Consider the following 17,269-nt stretch of genomic DNA (forward strand, 5'->3'; position numbering starts at 1 on the left):
GGATGTGTGATGTGCTACGTACATGGGCCATAAATACTTGGCCCATGCTCAATCGACAGTGGCTCTTGCTTACACCATGGCTGAATGCACATCATTGCCATGGTGTCCCTTTTGGTCATTGGATGACCTCCCTCAGTGGTGGGCCCCACACCTCATCAAGAGGTTACGTGCGGAACCCTAGCCGATTTAGGCCCACCGAAATCTAGCTTTATGAAAGTCAGTGGGAGCCACTTTGGTTTGACCTAAAATAATAACTAGGGCGTAATTAAGTGTTCCCTCCGGCTAATATGAGTGCATGTGATAGGGAGATTCATATGATGAACTCTCTAAAGGCCTTCCATCATTAGCATGAGGATGGGTCTTTCAGTAATGAGGAAACGCACCAGAAAATGGGCTATCCATTTGCTGTTGGGCTTGTCTGAGTGTTTCATATGATGATAGGGGCGTCATAGACCGATGTGGGAGGGGCTTCACCAGAAAATGGGAACTCTCTCATGGTACCTTGGCGTTCACGAATATGATGGGTAAGCACTCATTGGACAGAAAGGTTTACCTGAAAACGGCTTTGAACCTTGCCTGACAGAGGCCAAAGGGAAAACTCATATGATGAGTGGATATGATCCTTCACAGAAAGGTGATGGGGTTATGCAGCTGAAACAGTTGGCTCCATGCACCCTATGTGATTTCCCACATTTCCAGAGACAACTCGTAGTCTCTGTCACTGAGAAAGGAGGGAAATCTCAGAGATGAATAAATGGAAATGGATCATAGATTAAAATCCATATCTATGAAATGAACATGAATCAAATTAGGTTGTGGACTGATGTTTGCTCTTTTATCAGAAAATGGCAAACGTATCATTTGCAAAACTGCTTGATGACAACAAGTTGAAGGGCCCAAACTATGCTGACTGGTATAGGAACCTTATGCTGGTCCTACCTTCTGAAAAGCTAGACAAAGTGGCAAAGAATCCTGCCCCGGAGCATCCGGGTGATAGGGGTTCTGAGGCCCGAAGGAGAGACTATCAAGAATGGGAAGAGAAAAACTCCCTTGCCCGGTGTTACATCATTGCCTCCTTGGACAACCCGATACAGAGACAGTTCGATCAGATCGAACTTGCCAATGACATATTGGACAGTCTCAGGACGATGTATGAAGAGCATAATCGTTCTACTCAACAAAAGGTCTTGAAACAGTTCATGACCGCACAAATGTCCAAGGGTCAACAAGTTCATGACCATTGTCTTCGGATGATGGGATACATCAATGAACTGGAGGCTCTTGGATCCGGGCTGGAACTTGCAACTCAGATAGATGCTATCCTTAATTCTTTGCCTCCTTCCTTTAATCCGTTCATCATGAACTATAACATGAACAAGCTGAATGTCAGCTTGCAAGAGCTCAGCAATATGTTGCAAAGAGCTGAAGAACTGATTAGAAAGGATGAGCCTGTAGCCATGCTTGTTGAAGCTAGCAAGACAGGCAAGAGAAAGAGGAAGGCAAAGAAGCCTCAGAAGAAAGCCACTAAGAGCAAGAAGCAGAAGAAAGACAAAGCATCGGATGCCTGTCACTTCTGCAAGAAGACCGGCCATTGGAAAAGGAATTGTCCTGCCTACCTGGAATCTAAGAAAGGTAACTTCGAAACTTGTGTTATAGAAACCAATTTGTTGGTAGCTTCTGTGTCCTAGTGTATTGACTCCAGGGCTTCAACTCATGCGTGTAACTCACTACAGGGTTCAAGGTAAGCAGAAGGCTGAGTGAAGGAGAAGTCACACTCTACTTGGGGACTACTGCAACTGTTGCAGCCGCGGCCATAGGAACCGTGGAGTTATTTTTTAGAGAAGGAATAATTGTACTGAAAGATTGTCTTTATGTTCAAAATTTAAGGAGAATTTTGATTTCTATCTCAAAACTGTGTGCAGATGGTTATTCTGTCTTCTTTAGTAATATGATTACAATTAAAAGAAACAACAGATTCATCGCATACGGGGAACTGGAGAACGGTCTCTATGTTCTACATCCTTCTCTAGAAACTAACATAATCGAAACCACGTCAGCAGAAATCCCCAAGAAGAGAGCCCGTGATACAGTTAATCCCACGTGTCTGTGGCATTACCAACTTGGCCACATCGGTGTTGACCGAATCACAAGATTGGTAAAGGATGGTCCTTTGGATTTTCTAACTGTAGAAGATCTTCCCACTTGTGAGCCTTGCCTACAAGGCAAGATGACGAAATGACCATTTAACGGTAAGCCTGAAAGATGTACAGGCACACTTGACCTAATACATACTGATGTATGTGGTCCCCTGAGTGTTAGGACACGAAATCAACACGTGTATTTCATCACCTTCACAGATGATTTTTCACGATATGGTTACGTGTACCTAATGAGACACAAGTCTGAATCCTTTGAAAAGTTCAAAGAGTTTAGACAAGAGGTCGACAAACAGTTAGGGAGAGAAATTAAAGCCCTTCGATCAGATCGAGGTGGCGAGTATCTCTCTGACGAATTCAGGGACTACTTAAAGGACAATGGGATAGTATCACAATTAGCTCCTCCTGCTACACCACAACTTAACGGTGTTTCAGAGAGGAGGAATAGGACCTTATTGGATATGGTCCGGTCGCTTCTCATACACTCAAAGTTACCCACATCCTTTTGGAGTTACGCATTAGAGACTGCGATTTATGTGCTGAATCGGGTTCCAACCAAATCGGTTCCGAATACTCCATATGAACTTTGGACTGGAAAGAAACCAAGTGTCAGATACTTAAAGATTTGAGGTTGTCTAGCACACATTAAAAGAATGAGTGCAGACAGGTTGGAACCCAAGACCAATCGTTGCCTATTTGTAGGCTACCCAAAAGGCTCTGTAGGTTATCTATTCTATGACCCAAGTGAGCAAAAAGTGTTCTGCAGTCGAAATGCGCAATTCTTGGAAACTGATTATATTTTGGACACTCATCATCAAGAAATTGTTCTTGATGAGGAGAGCTCAGGAGCAGTGGGAGATGTCCCACAAGTTCCAGGTAGCGACCAACCTAGAAGATCCACTCGGGTATCCAGGCCACCAGTCCGTTATGGTTATGACCAGGATAGTTACCTGGTGGAAACCTCGACTAGTGAGGAGGATCCCGTGACTTACGTGGAAGCTATGTTGGACATAGATTTCCAGAAGTGGGTGGAGGCCCTGAGAGCAGAGATGGACTCAATGGAGACCAATGGAGTCTGGACTCTAGTAGATCCGCCCTCCGGGGTAAAGGCAATCGGTTGCAAATGGATTTACAAGAGGAAGAAGGGCCCCGATGGTAAGGTTGAGACCTTCAAGGCTCGTCTGGTGGCGAAAGGGTACACTCAGAAAGAGGGCATCGATTATGAGGAAACCTTTTCGCCTGTGGCCATGCTTAAATCCATTAGGATCCTGCTAGCTGTAGCAGCATACCATGATTATGAGATTTAGCAGATGGATGTCAAAACTGCATTCCTGAATGGAGATCTTACTGAAGATATCTATATGCAGCAGCCGTAAGGCTTCATTGCTGCAGGACAGGAAAACATGGTATGTAAACTTAACAGATCCATTTATGGACTTAAGCAAGCTTCTAGAAGTTGGAACATCCGTTTTAATTCTGCTGTCAAATCGTTTGACTTCGAGCAGAATCCGGATGAACCCTGTGTCTATAGGAAGTACAGTGGAGATAAGGTTACGTCCTTGGTTCTGTATGTTGATGACATTCTACTCATTGGGAATGATGTAGGAATGTTAACTACGGTGAAAGTATGGATATCACAACAATTCTCCATGAAAGATCTTGGAGAACCCTCCTATATACTAGGTCTTCGAATCTATAGAGATAGATCGAAGCGGATAATAGGATTATCCCAATCTACTTACATTGACAAAATAGTCAAGAGATATAGCATGGAAAACTCCAAGAAAGAAAATGTTCCTTTCAGGCATGGAGTCACTCTCTCCAAGAAGATGTCTCCCAAGACTTCTGAGGAGATTGATGGCATGAAAGATATTCCTTATGCCTCAGCCGTAGGGAGCATCATGTATGCCATGCTGTGCACTCGTCCTGACATAGCTCAGGCAGTGAGTGTAGTAAGCAGATTTCAGGCCAACCTAAGGCAGGAGCATTGGACTGCTGTTAAAAACATACTTAAGTACCTTTGAAGGACAAAAGAGTTTTGTCTAGTATTCGATGGTAGCTCACTACAGATCCAAGGGTATACAGATGCCGATTTCCAGTCAGACCCAGATGATAGAAAGTCTACATCTGGATATGTTTTCACGATAGGATCGTGTGCTGTTTGCTAGAAAAGCAGCAAACAGGGGTCCACTGCAGACTCCACAACCGAGGCTGAGTACATTACCGCAAGTGAGGCTGCCAAAGAAGCCGTGTGGATGAAGAAGTCCGTTCACGAGTTGGGAGTAGTTCCGTCCAGCACATCACCCATCCCATTGTTGTGTGACAACAGCCATTGCTCGGTCTATGGAGCCACGAGCCCACTCGAAGTCGAAGCACATCGAGAGGAAGTACCACGTACTGCTGGGAGATTGTTGGTAGAAGGGACGTCCTGATTCAGAAGGTAGCATCAGCGAAAAATGTAGCAGACCCATTGACAAAGCCACTATCATAGAAAGTGTTTGAGAAACACGTGGAAAGCATGGGACTCCGGCTAGTACCTGATTGGACCTAAGTGCAAGTGGGAGCTGTTAGACAGTTTTGTATGCCCTTAGCTTCAATCAAAATGATGTACTTTATGAGTTTATTGTAAATGAATAAAAGTGCATATTTGATTCATGTTCCCTTGGTATGTTTCTGTGCAATACCCTTAAACTGGACACTTAATGAGACTCGTGTTAGTTTAGAATGTTCACAGCTAGTGGGTCGGTCTGGGGAGACCTATCCTGACAAGGCTGACACTGTGGTGCCACCAAATCGGTTGGGGTGGCCTGTCTCAGCTGCCAGGGTGAGACCCTAGGCACATACAGTGTAGGATTAATTGAATCTTTAAACTGGACCAGATTTCCAGTATTGCCCTGGACCTTGGAGATTGATGGGCAAAACTGGAAAGTTACACTCGACCCCTAGACTCGATTATGATACTGCACTAGGTGTCGGATTGGGCTGTCTTTGATATACCAATCAGTGAGATCCTTAGCGGGGGTCAAAACCTGGGTATGTTGGGACAGTCCGAGAATTCATCTGAGTGGGTGATCATAGTGACAGGATCAGCCCCTTTGTCGGACAGAATTAATGATCGGGGATGCACTCTCACTGATGGAAACCAAGACTGCCGGCAGCCGATTTCAACCATTGAGATTTGTTTTGCAAAGTATATTTTATATGAGATATAAAAGTATATTATGGCTTCTCAAATGTTTGCAAAAAGGATTTAATTCCCGGGATCCATATAATTGGAGAGTGCAACACTGTTCCTTGGAGCCGAGGGAGAGGTCCTCTCTTGTCGGGCAGTGTGTGATCATTATGGGCTGAGAGGTTGAGTGTAAGACCATTGAAGATAATACTTGATGGGCTAATCTTGCATCTGCCCACAGTCCCTGGGTGTTACAAGGTGGCTTGGCCCAGGGACCACTTAGGGTAAGTGTTGGGCCCATAGAGCCCATTCGATGGGTTTCAGGGGGTGCACTGTCTTTAACAATGTATTTGGCCAAGCCTTGTAACAAAGGCTAGGCCAAACCCATGTGGCTGATGTGTAGATCAATGCTTGGGTCCTACGCCATACAAGGAAGCCCAACTAGGCAGCAATTAGGAAGGTTAAGTGAGCACATAAGCTTAATGGGCCTAAACCCATTTCAAACTGCGCTATTCATTTAGTTAATTAAAGGGGCGAATTCTGAGATGGATTAGCAGATAGGATAGGGTCTTAATCTTATCCACTCAGAGAGTTCAGATCTGAATATGATTCAGATCTAGAAACCTCCTAATGAGATTAGGAGAAAGCTAATCTAATTTGCAGATAAGATAAGGGTTTATCCCTATCACCTGAAGAGAAGTCTTATCCAAATATGATTTGGATAAGCAGCTCCTAATTGGATTAGGAGCTAATCCTTTTAGGTTAACAAAAAAAGAAGGAGGGGGCGACAACCTTGAGAAGACACACAACATCAGATTTTCTTTAGTGCTGAAATCAAGAAGAGAGAATTCTGCACCCTGCGAATACTCTCTTGCCGCCTCCTTGTTTTTGCCGCCCTGTTTGCCAATTCGATCTCCAGTTGTGGGAGAAGTCAAGATTGGATCTTGACATCAGTTCTTTGAGAAAGGATTGAAAAGAAGCTGTGCTCACGTACCATCCTATTGATTCTTGCGAAGGACAGAGTTCTTGGAGAAGAAACACTGCTGATTCTGCTCCATCCTGCACTGCGCCATCTTCAGTGGGAGCAGTTTTTGGATCCTTCCTTGGGCGTGAACACCTCCGTTGGGAGATACTACTTCTCCGTATCAGGTATAATTCTCCCCTACTCCTTTTGGTTCAGATCTGATTCAGTTTAAGGTTCAAGAATGATCCTTGAAAATATGATTTTCTAAATAGGGAATGTGATTCCCAGTTGAAGGGAGAGAAATTTTTTTTTGAAATTCGCCCCTTATTCCACAATCTTTGGGCGTCCATGGGATGGATCTCTCATCCCTTCAGAATGACATCACTACTTTTTTCCAGCAAGAGGGGGAATCTTTATACGAGTCATGGGAACGATACAAGGAGTTGCTAAGGAGAGTTCCTCACCATGGCCTCCCCATTTGACTACAAGTGCAGACTTTCTATAATGGTCTTATTGACTCAAATAAGACCATACTAGATGTTGCAGCCAGAGGATCCATATATAATAAAACTCCTGAGGTTGCCCATGCACTTATTGAGGAAATGGCAGTCAACAACTATCAAGGGCATTCTGAAAGGACTCAAACTAGGAAGCAGCAAGGCCTACATAATGTTGATACTTATACAACACTATCTGCACAAATAGGAGCACTCAGTAAGAAAATTGATGAAACGCAGATAGCTGCCATGCATGTACAGCCTCTTACTCGTGAATTGTGTGGGGAAGGCCACATCAGCATGGACTGCCAAGTTGGCAATCAGTTCAGGCCATCTACTGAACAAGTCGACTATGTCAGTAATTCGTTAAGGTAGCAGGGTTACCAAAGTCACCATACCTTTCACCCAGGATGGAGGGGACATTCAAATCATTCCTGACCAAGTCAACATACTTCAAAGCCTTTCCACTAGACTTATAATCAGCCCTAACCAAAGTCCAATTTGGAGGAACTGATGACAAAATTTATAACAAGTGCGAAAACCAGGTTCCAGAACCAGGTAGCCTCAATCAAAAACCTAGAAAACCAAGTGGGGCAATTGGCACAATTAATCTCTTCCAGAATGTCGGGAACTCTTCCAAGCAACACTGAAGTGAATCCGCGAGAGCCGGTGCAAGCTATTACCTTAAGAAGTTGAAAAGAGTTGTCCGAGGTAGAAAAGAAGAATTGGGCTGAACCCAAGGCAGAAACAAGTCTTGGGACTGGACAACAGAAGAAGGAACACCCAGAAGCACAACAAGGGATGCACCAGCAGCCACAAGTTCCATTCCCTAACAGGCTGAAGCAACTGAAATTGGAGAAGGAATTTGGTAAGTTTCTTGAAATTTTTAAAAGTTTACACATTAATATTCCTTTTGCTGATGTGTTTATTGGCAAACAAAAGGAAACTGGGAGATGTGTTTACAGTTGCTTTAAAAGAGGAATGTTCTGCTATCCTTCTGAACAAGCTGCCTCAGAAACTTAAAGATCCAGGGAGTTTCGCTATTCCTTGTACTATAGGCAGTCTAAAAATTGAAAAAGCTTTATGTGACCTAGGAGCTAGCATCAATTTAATGCCATATTCTATCTTCATGAAATTGGGATTGAATGAACCCCAACCCACTAGAGTGACATTACAATTGGCTGAAAGATCCATTAGACATCCTACGGGGATCATAGAAGATGTTTTAGTTAAAGTTGACAAATTCATTTTTCCAGTTGATTTCATTGTGTTAGACATGCAAGAAGATGTAGAAGTCCCACTAATCTTAGGGAGACCTTTCCTGGCTACCGAGAAAGCAATGATTGATGTCCAACAAGGACAACTCAGCCTTAGGAAACAAGATGAGGAGGTTATTTTTAATATGTTTGATACTATGAAACATGCACCCTCTAGTGATGATTCTTGTTTTATGATTGATGCCATTGAATTGACAATTGATGAATGCTTCCAGGTAAGTAGATTAGCTAATCCTCTTGAACTATGCCTCCAGCAGGGAAACCTTGAAAAAGGAGAAAATGAAGAATTAAACCTCATGATAGCATACCTAAATGATAAGCCTCAATTCAAGGGAAAGGGGTTTCTCAAGTTAGAGAACTTAGGCAAATTGCTTGGACCATCAGGTAAGCCATCATCCCAAGAACCCCCCACCCTTGAATTGAAGCAATTACCTTCCCATTTAGAGTATGCTTTCCTTGAGGAACCATCAGATCTCCCCGTAATAATTTCCACAGCACTAAATCCCTTACAAAAAGAAAAGTTATTAAGAGTGCTATGAGAACACAAAAATGCTATAGCTTGGAAGGTAGAGGATATCAAAGGCATTAATCCATCAATCTGTACTCACAGAATTTTGATGGAAGAGGACATCAAGCCTTCCGTTCAGCCCCAAAGGCGCCTGAACCCCAACATGAAAGAAGTGGTAAAGGCTGAAATAATTAAGCTGTTAAATGTCGGGATCATTTATCCTATTTCTGACAGTTCTTGGGTAAGCCCTATGCAAGTTGTGCCCAAAAAAGGGGGTATGACTGTTGTTCCAAATGAGAAAAATGAACTCATCCCTACTAGAACCGTCACTGGATGGCGTGTGCGTATTGACTATAGAAAATTAAATGAAGCCACCTAGAAGGACCATTTCCCTCTCCCATTTATGGACCAAATGTTAGAGAGGCTAGCTGGGCATGAGTATTATTGTTTCTTGGATGGATATTCAGGGTACAACCAGATACCAATTGCACCAGAAGACCAAGAAAAGACCACTTTTACTTGCCCATATGGTACCTTTGCATACCGAAGGATGCCCTTTGGATTTTGCAATGCCCCAGTAACCTTTCAACGATGTATTATGTCTATGTTTTCTGATATGGTTGAAAATTTTATTGAGATCTTTATGGATGATTTTTTAGTTTTTGGTTCTTCGTTTGATGAATGTTTAAATAATCTGGAACAAGTGCTTACTAAATGCGAAGAAACACATCTTGTGTTGAATTGGGAGAAATGTCATTTTATGGTGCAAGAAGGCATAGTGCTTGGCCACAAGATCTCTCAAAGAGGTATAGAAGTCGACAAGGCCAAGGTGGAGGCAATTGAAAAATTGCCACTCCCAACATCTGTCTGTTCTTTGAGAAGTTTCTTAGGACATGTCGGATTCTATAGGAGGTTTATTAAGGATTTCTCAAAAATTGCCAAGCCATTATCTACCTTGCTTCAGAAAGAAGTGACTTTTGAATTTTCAATTGAATGCCTTCATGCTTTCAACATCTTGAAAGACAAATTAATCCATGCACCTATCATGGTAGCACCCGATTGGACCCTTCCATTTGAATTAATGTGTGATGTAAGTAATTCTGCTATAGGAGCTGTTTTAGGACAAAGAATGAACAAACATTTTCAGCCAATTTACTATGCTAGCAGAACCTTGAATGGACCCCAACTCAATTACACCACTACAGAAAAAGAGCTGCTAGCAGTAATATTTGCACTTGACAAGTTTCGTTCATATCTGATATTGTCCAAGGTTGTTGTCTACACAGATCACTCTGCATTAAGGCACTTGCTTACCAAGAAAAACTCGAAACCAAGACTAATCAGGTGGATCCTTTTGTTGCAAGAGTTTGACATTGAGATTAGAGACATGAAGGGTGCTGCAAACCTGGCTGTTGACCATCTCTCCCGGTTGGACAAGATAAGCTCAAAAGAGGAGATAACCAGTAACATTCGAGAAGAATTTCCGGATGAACAACTTTACTCAATACAGGAATACTCATATCCTTGGTATGCTGATTTTGTTAATTATCTAGCTGCACAAGTCCTTCCTCCTAACCTTTCATATCAACAGAGAAAGAAATTCATTTCTGATGTAAAATACTATCTGTGGGAGGAACCCTTTTTGTATAAATTGTGTGCAGATCGGATCATAAGGAGATGTGTCCTCGAGGAGGAGATGGAGCAAGAGGTCATTTTGGAGCTAGTCGCACTGCAGCCAAGGTTTTGCAATCAGGTTTTTATTGGCCCACACTTTTCAAAGATGCCCATAGGTACGTGTCCACATGTGACAAATGCCAAAGATCGGGAAACATTTCCCGACGGAATGAAATGCCCCTTTCCAATATTTTGATTTGTGAAATCTTTGATGTTTGGGGTATAGATTTCATGGAACCTTTCCCGAATTCTTTTGGTAATAAGTACATCCTCATTGCAGTTGACTATGTATCCAAATGGGTAGAAGCCATGGCTTTACCCACAAATGACTCAAGGAGGGTGGTACACTTCCTAAAGAAGCTATTCTCCCGATTTGGCACTCCGCGAGCTATAATTAGTGATAGGGGAACTCACTTCTGCAATAGCCAATTTGAGAGGTTAATGCAGAAATATGAAATTACACATAAATTAGCTACCCCTTATCACCCTCAAACTAGTGGCCAAGTGGAGTTGGCTAACAGATAACTCAAAAGAATTCTGGAAAAGACCATAGCATCTGCCAAAAAAGATTGGTCCATCAAATTAGATGATGCATTGTGGGCATACAAAACTGCATTTAAGACACCCATTAGCATGTCCCCCTACAGATTGGTCTTTGGTAAAGCATGCCTTTTACCAGTTGAATTAGAACACAAGGCCTATTGGGCTTTTAAATTCTTAAATTTTGACATTCAGGCCATAAGGGCTAAAAGGCAGTTGCAATTGAATGAATTGGATGAATTCAGACTTGCTGCCTATGAGAATGCCAAAGTTTATAAAGAAAGAACCAAAAACTGACATGATAAGAACTTGTTGAGATGGGACTTTTATGTAGGACAACAGGTATTGTTATATAATTCCCATCTCTACTTGTTTCTAGGTAAGCTGAGATCCAAGTGGTCTGGACCCTTTACCATTTCACAGGTTTTTCCCCATGGGGCTATAGAAGTCACCCACCCAGTTTAGGGCACATTTAAAGTAAATGGTCAGCGCCTGAAACCATATTTAATGGGCGGTACTGTACCCCCTCCATCCACTGTTTATCTTGATAACCAATAATCCTCTTTGCTTGATCATGAATAGGTTAAGGCATCTCTTTGTCATTTATCCTTTTAGAATATTAGTTAGTAAAATAAAGATCTTTTTCTCAAAATTCCAATTCTTTAAGGACATTGTTCATCCTTTTCTTTTCTTCAATTTGCTCTAGAAAGTGTGATTCCCTAACACTATGAACATTGAGGACAATGTTCATCTTAAGTGTGAGGGAGTGAGTCTGAGAACTAGAATTTGGGGGTTGAAGCCATGCACCTCATTCACCCCAACACACATTTGTAGGCAATGACATATCCAAGTAAACTGGAACCCCCCAAGTTCATTGCTATTTATTAGGTGATTTTTAAGAAGGAATACAATGAGTTGAGGGAGACTGAGGTACTTGTTAAGTTTTTATTCTTGTGAATAACTCAGTTTGATATATGTATGAGAAAAGGGGAGCTAAATATATCTTTCAGCATGACTAGCCCTAACTACCTTCATGTGTATGAAAGCACTTGATTTCATTGTTAATGGTCAAGGAAGCTAGTGCACATCTGAATTACTGATACATGAGATTCAACCCAAAATGACTCTGCTATTTTGAGTTGAATAGTAAAACTAGCAACTCAGAACACAAGTCTTTTTATCTACCTCAAGCATGTGACTAGTGTGAAATGGAGCATAAAATGCATTCACACCGAAAAAAAAAAAATGTGTGTGAGATGGAGCATAAAATGCATTCACACAGAAAAAAGAAAAGGGTGAGATGGAGCATAAAATGCACTCACCCCTAGAAATAAGTAATGATGGTGATAGTTGAGGTCCAAGTGGGCATACTAAGTTGAACTCTCATTAAGATAAAATTATAGATGTGAAACTTAGTGTAATTTGATTATTAACTTTGACAATTAAGGAGCTGAATTATATATTGATTAGGAGTGAAGGCTGGACTTTGATGAAATTCGTATTCTCCTTTCCTTGGATCTTATATATGTTAAATGGTAATTTACAAGAATAAGAGTTGAGCACTTACAATAGTTCCCCGACTACTCAATGCGTTTCTCTCTTAAAAAGTTCACCAGGTAAATAGTGAGAACAAAAGGGCGGAATATTCAGTTTATGGCTAATGTCTTTGCTTGAGGACAAGCAAAGGCTTAAGTGTGGGGGTATTTGATGAACCTACAATTTATCTATATTTTATGAGGTTTTTGCATAAAATTTTATGCCGGCTTAATTAAATTTTCCCTATTTTTATCTTAATTGCAATAAAGAATTCAGGGGCAGCCAACTCAAGAAAAAGAAGGCAAAAGCAAGAAAAGAAAACCCAAAATTTATCAAGTTCAGCCCAACCCAGCCTTGAGAGCAAGGGAGTTTCATTCGGCCCAAAAAGTGCAAGCTAACTCTTTGGAAAACCCAAGGGAAGAAGCCTAGCAAGAAGAAAATTTCGGCCCAACCCATTTTCAGCCCAAAGAACAGCCTGGAGTGCAGCCTACATGTGCTCAAAAGCAAGCTAAGTTGCAGCCCAAATACAGACCAAAGGGAGCTAGGGGCAGCAACTCCTAGAAGTTTCTTGAAGAGAAGGAGGGAGCACTCTAGAACGTTCATGAGGGGTGTAATACACCCAATTCTAGAAACTTCAAGAAGAGACAAGAGCTTCCTTGAAAGCCTATATAAGGAGGCCTCTAGAGGGGGAAAAAGGGTCCAACATCTGATTTCAAACTCTCCTTGAGCTCTTGTTCTAAGAAAGAATAAGAGAGAGAGATAGGCACAAGAGAGGAGAAGAGAGGAGGAACAAGCAGCTTCAAGAGAAGAAGAAGCTGAATTCAAAGGGGCAGAAAACATTTGGAGATCAAGGTTTCGTCCTCACTTGATTTCTGCACAAATTGGTAATTGAATTCAGCTAAGATTTATGTAATTTCTCCATCAAATTTTTCTTTCTTGCTGTAATCAAAGCATGTATTATGCAAATTCAATTCTGTAATTTGTTTTCTATGTTCATTCGAGTAAAGTAGATTCAATCTTGAAGTTTCTTGTTTGGAATATCAATTGTGGTTTGTTGACCGAACTGCTATTCTGAAATCTCAGTTTTGAAATTTTAGATCATGAATTTACAAGGTATGAATTGCTATTTTCCAATCTCAGATCTATAAATTCAGATCATGAAATAGTGAGATCCGAACTGCTATTCTATAAAATCAGATCTGTGATTTCAGATCATGAACTTGTAATACCTGAATTACTTGAGAAAGAATTTAGGTAGCTTTAATTCAGTCTGGCCGAATTGTTTTTCTTTCTTGGAATAATTAGAGTGCTTGAGAAAAACTCTAAGATTTCAGATCTGCCAATCAAAAGCCGAATTGAGTGCAAGGTTAGAGATAACTTGCACAATTCGATTGGTGTTCATTCAGCTAAGTTGATGATCATCCAGCTGAAATAAAGCCCTAGAATTGCTAGATCTGAATGCATGCATGGTGATTAGATCCTTGATAGAGATATAAGGACCATCACTCATGCATAGTTTGAACATGCGATCGAGAGAGGCTGTTCATTGCTTTGGAATTTCACCAAACCAAGGCTGAATCCTATTCTAGTCGAATTGCCTAGAAAACTAGTTGCTGAATTTATTTTTCTATGCATCTTTAGCTTGTCTCCTCACTTGCATACAAGGTGTTTGGTCCAATGTGTTAGAAATAACTTTGTAGTTAGAATTTCAGATTTTCATTAATTTTACATTTTGGCTGATCAGATAACAATAGACTGATTTATTAATAATATTTGCTACATAAGTCCTCGTGGGAATGATACTCTACTCACTACTCTATTACTTGAGCGGCTAGTGCACTTGCTAGTGTCACAATGAGCCACACATCATGGACCAACGTTTTCTCTTGAGAAAAATGGTACCAAACAAAAGGGCGTTGTTTGAAGCACCGCTTTCTCTGATGTTACATCTATATAGCGTCATTTTCTCATAAAACGACATCAATGCCAAACATCATCATAATATTTACATCCAATTAGTCTGATGAAAGGACGAATAAGAGATAGGTTCGAGGTGATAGGAGGTTGGGAGTGATAATTGTTTTGGAAAACGAGGTCAGTAAATGCTTAACTTACAACATCATGTTGGGGAAGATACACTACAATATTATAAATGAGTATGAAAAATAATCCTGAGACAACAAGAACCATTCCCTTAAGTTTGTGTGTCAAAATGGGTTTGCCAACAACAATGATAACAAATAAGCAATTCAACCAAGTAGTAGAAAAATGTAAATAGCAATTGCCACACAATAGCACACCAGATTTTTTATGTGAAGAACCCCAAAATCAGGGAAAAACCATGGGACCTATGGGTCAATAAAAGTCTTTCACTAATTCAGAAATTAATGGGTACAACAGTCCTCTCTAGTTGCAACTAAAGACTTACAAACATTAAGGAAATAATCCTTGGCTCACAAGAACAACATTAGCATCACCGAATGTAAAGTGGATACAACAAAAACAGAGGCTTAGATCTCACCAAGTTGCTGTAAATCTGAGCTGAGAAGAAGAAGAAGGAAGAGCCAACAAATCTGAACTGGAGTGGGATTCTTAACTCCTACACTTAAACTCATCAAGAACGGGCTTCAACACCTTCGAACTTGGCCTTGAATGGAATAGAAACTAGCTCTTTCTTCTCTTCTTCACAAAACTTGAAATCCAGAAAACCCTCGGTTCTCTATTTTCTTCTCTCTTTTCTCACTTCGGTGGTTACAGAAATATAAGCCCCAAATCAAAAAAAGGTAGGAGTCTTTTTGGCTTCCACAATACTGCTTTTGGGAGCATGTAAAGGTAGGGTGGGTCCCTCATATGGGCTGCACCCACACCCAAGAATTCTCCCCCTCCATCTCATATGGGGGGCTTCACCAAGCCCGCAACTTCTTTGCAGAATTCAATTTGTCTCTAGGCAAGGACTTTGTTAACATGTTTACACCATTCTCATTAGTGTGAATTTTCTCAATATTCAACAACTCCGTATCCAATACATCTTGAATCCAATGGTACCTTACATCAATATGTTTAGATCTTGAGTGAAAAGTTGGATTTTAGAGAGATGGATAGCACTTTGAATATCACAATAGAGAACATATCTTTATTGCTTCATGCCCAATTCTTATAAGAACTTCAACCATAGGATCTCCTTACAAGCTTCTATAGCTACAATGTATTCTGCCTCTGTGGTGGACAATGCAACACACTTTTGAAGTTTGGATTGCCATGAAATTGCTCCCCCTACAAAAGCCATTAAGTATCCCGAAGTGGACTTTTGGGAGTCAACATCACCAGCCATGTCTGCATTTGTATACCCATCCAACAGGACTTTACCATTTCAAAAGCATAAGCATATCTGAAAAGTACTTATAAGATACCTGAATATCTATTTTACTGCTATCCAATGTTCTTTGTCAGGGTTAGAGAGAAATCGACTAACTGTACCAACAACATGACCAATATTTGGCCTCGTACACACCGTAGCATGCATTAAACTACCAACTACTGAATACTAAGGCACTTTCTTCATTTCTGCTTTGTTTTTCTCACTTGTAGGACATTGTTTACTGTTAAGCTTGAAATGGCCTGCAAGTGGAGTAGTAACTAGTTTTGCATTGCTCATGTTGAACCTTTCAAAAACCTTCTCAACATATTTTTCTTGTGATAACCATAACTTCCCATTTTGTTTATCTCGAGAGATCTTCATATCAATAATCTATCTATCTGGTCCCAATTCTTTCATTGCAAAAGACTTGCTAAGCTCCTTTTTCAACCTGTCAATCTTGTTAGAATCGTGGCCAACTATCAACACATCATCAACATAAAGCAAGGGAATAATGAAATCACCATCAGAAAATTTCTTTACAAATGCACAATGATCTGAAGTGGTCCTGGTGTACCCATGACCAACCATGAAGGAATCAAATTTATTGTACTACTGCCTTGGTGTTTGTTTCAACCCATACAAGCTTTTATTTAACTTGAACACCAAATGTTCTCTAAAAGACATTTTAAACTTGCAAGCTTTTATTTAACTTGAACCCATACAAGCTTTCATCATGAAGGGATGCAATTTTCACATCAAGTTGTTCAACTTTCAAGTTTAGACTTGCAAATAGTCCAAGTACAACTCGAATAGAAGACATTTTCACCACAAGAGAAAATATTTCTTTAAAGTCGAAACCCTTTTTCTGACTAAAACCCTTCACAACCAGCATTGCCTTGTATTTTAGTTGTGAGCAACTCTCATCAGATTTCAGTTTGTAAACCCATTTATTTTTGAGTGCCCTTTTCCCCTTTGGTAATTTCACCAAGTCATAGGTGTGATTCTCATGTAAGGATTTTAATTCCTCTTGCATTGCTTTCAGCCACTCATCTTTCTTGTCATAACATAGCCTCTTGATAAGTCTCTAGATCTCCCCCATTTGTCAACATCACATATTCATGTGGAGGATACTTAGTGGAAGGTCTTCTCTCTCTAGTGGACCTTCTAAGTTGAACTTGTGATGAAGAGGCTAGAGGTACCTGTTCATTTTGTACTTCCTCTATATTTTCATTTACAGGAGTTTCATCACTAACTTCACCATCCTGTTCATTTGGTATAGCTCCCCCATGATCACCATCAATGAAAGGTGGGGAAACCATATCCAAGTTGAATAAAACATCAATAGAAGATTTTTGTTTCTCAATTTTCTCTATATCTTCAATTGTTTAATCCTCAAGAAATACATCTCTATTTCTGAACACCTTCTTTTCCACTGGATCTCATAACCTATACCCAAACTCTTTATGCCCATAACCTAAGAAGATGCACTGTTTAGCTTTGTCATTAAGCTTGGATCTTTCATCTCTAGGAATATTTACAAATGCCCTGCAACCAAACACTTTCAAATGAATATATGATATGGCTTTC

At 40.6% G+C, this 17,269-nt stretch overlaps 1 non-coding gene and 1 pseudogene across 1 annotated transcript; one reads left to right on the plus strand and one right to left on the minus strand.

The window, feature by feature from the left end:
• Positions 1-6,656: 6,656 nt before the first annotated feature.
• Positions 6,657-6,764, minus strand: LOC148803668 (small nucleolar RNA R71). The gene has a single exon (XR_016081716.1). It is a non-coding gene; the product is annotated as a small nucleolar RNA R71 (small nucleolar RNA).
• Positions 6,765-6,894: 130 nt separating this feature from the next.
• Positions 6,895-11,085, plus strand: LOC148803669 (uncharacterized; annotated as a pseudogene).
• The last annotated feature ends 6,184 nt before the right edge of the window (positions 11,086-17,269 follow it).

Source organism: Nelumbo nucifera, chromosome 1, assembly GCF_055504915.1.
Source record: "Nelumbo nucifera cultivar China Antique chromosome 1, China Antique-T2T, whole genome shotgun sequence".
NCBI lineage: Eukaryota > Viridiplantae > Streptophyta > Magnoliopsida > Proteales > Nelumbonaceae > Nelumbo > Nelumbo nucifera.